The sequence below is a fragment of the Neophocaena asiaeorientalis genome, unplaced genomic scaffold (genome assembly GCF_003031525.2).
Source record: "Neophocaena asiaeorientalis asiaeorientalis breed wild unplaced genomic scaffold, Neophocaena_asiaeorientalis_V1.1 scaffold25, whole genome shotgun sequence".
NCBI lineage: Eukaryota > Metazoa > Chordata > Mammalia > Artiodactyla > Phocoenidae > Neophocaena > Neophocaena asiaeorientalis.
Genome location: NW_020172492.1, coordinates 8,269,726 through 8,273,587, shown reverse-complemented (window position 1 = coordinate 8,273,587; position 3,862 = coordinate 8,269,726).

Below are 3,862 nucleotides of genomic sequence, written 5' to 3'. Positions count from 1 at the left end.
GATTTTACATCACAGGTAGGTGGGACCAAAGTGTTATTTTCTGCTGGGTTTTGATTTGTTTCTATACCTTTCTACTCTTTTATTTTACATTTTGCTGCTTTTGAAACTGATTTTGGTTATATATTCTGAGATAACCTGGGTCCTTTCAGGCCCTTCAGGGGCAGACCAGTTGGGCATGGCATGGTATTAGACATTCCTTTAGTGCCGGAAAACTCTGATGCTTTGGAAACTCACGTGTAAAACTGAGACAGCAACTGATTTCCTGAAACTGGCTGACAAATTCTTGGAAAAAGAAGCTCAGGAAACAGTATATGCCCTAATGCACACTTTAAAAAATCCCTATCCTTCTTTATTCGCATCTCCCTTTTTCATACTCCCTTTTCCTCTCCTTGCCCTCAGTGGTAGGTCTGATTATGTATCGGAGACATGTCACTTAGTGCGAACATTATTTGGCTTGGTTGGCAGAATATTTGACAAGGCATCACGGCATATGAATTTTTTATTTTAAATGTCAGAGTCAATGTATAAATTAGGAATAAAAATATGATGTAGGGGTTTCTCACAGATTATGTGCTATTATTTAAAGTGGGCCATTACCTAAATTGGTCTGTTTTACTTTTTCACACAGATGACATTTTATATTATTTAATGTTACCTTTTTTATACAATGAGATTTGAAAAGAGTAGACTTAATGGTAAGACTAGAGAAGAGCACAAGATGGGACAAAACAGCAGACATAGTAAAATAAAGTGAAAAACAGAATATAGTATTTTATGGGGGAAAGTCTGTTTCCGGATGCAGAAAACACCAAGGGATGCATAAAATTAAGTGTGTATGTCCTGAATAATAGACAAAAACCCTGGCAACAATATTGTACCGTTGCATATAGTGACGTTCCTTTCATAGGGCTCCAAAGATATTTCGCGTGGACCACTAAACTTAGTGCAGCCTTTTCAGTATCAGAAAAATGGAAATGAATTAGAAAAGGCTCATGGGCAGAGAGACAGATAAGGGCCTGTGGAGTTTATCCATTAGGAAACATAAGTGAGTGAAAAATATGGGTTGACTCGCCACTGATATAAGATAGAGCATCTAAGAATGGGATGAATGTGAGTAGCCCAGGCCCCTGGGGTTGAGTGAGTGTTTTAGGAGCCCTATGGGGTGAAAGGGTTTTCCCGTCTCAGGGACAGAGGTAGTCCTAACTAGACAGCACTGCTGGATGTTATTGGTCTTCAGGCGTCTGCGAAAGTGACCGGAGACTTTAAGGCTAGATTCTTAGCCTTAGAGGAGAGGTGGTCCCTTGAGGAATCCTGGCACCTAGTTAATGGACACTCCTGGAAACGCTCGGGGGCATCCAAGAGTCTTTATCTGAATGGATCCACCCTGGATGTGGACAGCCACGGAATCTCTCCAAGAGTGTCACGTTCCCCAACGTGGGGACTTGTAAACCTGAGGTTATGTGGTGGTGACCAGGGAGCGGCAATAACTCGTGTCATCTTTTTAATATTCTCCTGCAAATCAGTGTCTCAAGCAAGGCCTTTGCTTTCCAGCCAGGCTGTAATTCACCCTGGGGATCATGATGAGGGTAGCAGAGACTTTCACACCCCTGGTGGGAAGATCAGAGGGCCATAGTGTCAGCAGTCGCCGTGGCAGACGTGGCAGGGGTGTGAGTTACAACCAATGTGGAAGGCAGAAGATGGAAGGCATAAGCACGAGGGGTGTGACATTGGGGACCGGTGTATTGGTTGTGACACAGGGCATCTCAGTAGTGTGTAGTCCCTGACTATTCTAGAGCTGGGGAATTTGGGAGCAAATTGGGTATCAGTGGTACAAACTGCTCTTCCCCTAGAAGGTTGAATGAGACCCATGGGTCATGGGTGGCACTGGAAGCTACTGCCCTTTTGGATATTAGAAAGAGTGACACAGAAACTTTCAGAGAGCTGATTTAGTAGGTCAGAGATGACGTTGTCTGACCTTGGGGACCCTGTACAAAAACTTGGCTTGGTGCTGCTTATGTCAAAATGTGCTGGAACCAGGCCTTTGTCTTCCAGGAGACAGTTCTGTCCAATCTAGGGATTATAAGGCACAATGACAAAAGCCTCCTTTACCAGATAATGCAGTTTGGTGAGCGGGAGGTGATCACAGAAGCAGGTGCTGGTCTGTAATGGGCTACATTCTAGCACATTCAGAATAGATCTGTGTTTCCTATCTATAGATATTTTTAACTTTAATCTCATTTCATTTTCTCAGATGCATTAGTCATATTCTTGTGTAACAGACTACATAGGAATATTGATTGTTTTTATAATTTTACCTCTTAATGTGTGTGTGTATGTTTGTATAATGTCATACATGTGGAAGTGTTTGACACATTTTACTATACACAGTGGGAGTTACCACAGTCTTTATTTTCACGTATAGCTCCAAACTGTAGTGTTTGTTTGTATATGTGGATATGTGATTATTATAAGTAGTGATGATCTTTACACAGGCTGAATAATGATGGGACTAATTGAAATATAGGTTTTATTTAAAAAATAAAGGCAAGGGCTTCCCTGGTGGCGCAGTGGTTGAGAGTCCGCCTGCCGATGCAGGGGACATGGGTTCGTGCCCCGGTCCGCGAGGATCCCACATGCTGCGGAGCGGCTGGGCCCATGAGCCATGGCCGCTGAGCCTGCGCGTCCGGAGCCTGTGCTTTTTTGCCCACGTACCGCAAAAAAAAGGCAAATATTGATGTTTTCCAGTTTTAGATACACTGATGTTTGTCTCTCCACAACCAGGCAGCCCAACTATGTAGAAATCCTCCTGGATCCAGGGATCTCGTTTATGCTATTAAGTATGCACTGCTACTATTCCCTACACACCAACGAGGAGAAAATATGCTATTCTCGCAAGTGAAGCAGCAGCTAGACACTCATATAGTCAGGAGGAAAGCTTTAGAAGCTAATAGCAAGGGAATATGGAGGGAACAGGGTATTTGGTACATTCTTTTAGAAACAGAAAATGGAGGAGGGGCTGGAAGCATGAAGGTTATGTACTTTAAACACCTTTTCCTCAAAGCAGAACATACAAAAGGGATGAAAAGATGAAACTTGGCTCTTCACAGATGTGCCAATTTCAGCTGACAGGAGTAAAGGATTTTGTTGATTGATGCGCGGCTTAAAGAACACTTACTGGTTCTTGTGCTTTTCTGTAGAGAAGTTCTCTGGAACCTATTTTGAAATCTAGAAAACATTTTATGAGAAAAACGAGGAAAAATGTCAAGTTCTTCAGCAGTGTGGCTCCAGAGATACTGGTTTATAAATAATATTTCAGATGGAGTATTTGTGAGGTTGAAAATAGATTATTATTAAGTTATCCTAATGGATAACAGGAGAAATTGGAACTGTTATAAATCAATATATTTAAAGACGATTCAGGTTTTTAGCTGACCTAAGCAAGGCAGTTGCAAACAGTTTCAGAGATACTCTTTCTACATGTTTCTTGGGGAGGAAGGTGAGTTCTGAGGGAAGATTCATCTTTGGCTGAAAAAGGATTCACTCTTGGCAGTGAACCAGCATCTTAAATCAAAAAGAGATCATGCTGGGGAAAAAGAGTTGTGTTCCCTAGAGGGCACTGCAACTTTATCTTCATTGTTTCATTGATTTCACCGTGAAAGACAGATAAAGAAAACATGTTACCAGTAGTCAACATGGGGTGATGGAAATCTGGACATTTCTTGTAGTATTTTCTGTACTTTTCTATAGTTTCAAATTTTAACAAACAATGTATAGTTGATCAAACCAGAATCATGATATAAGAATCTCTTATATTTTACATCTACACTGGGTGCATGTATGAGTGTAAAAAAAAAAAAAAAAA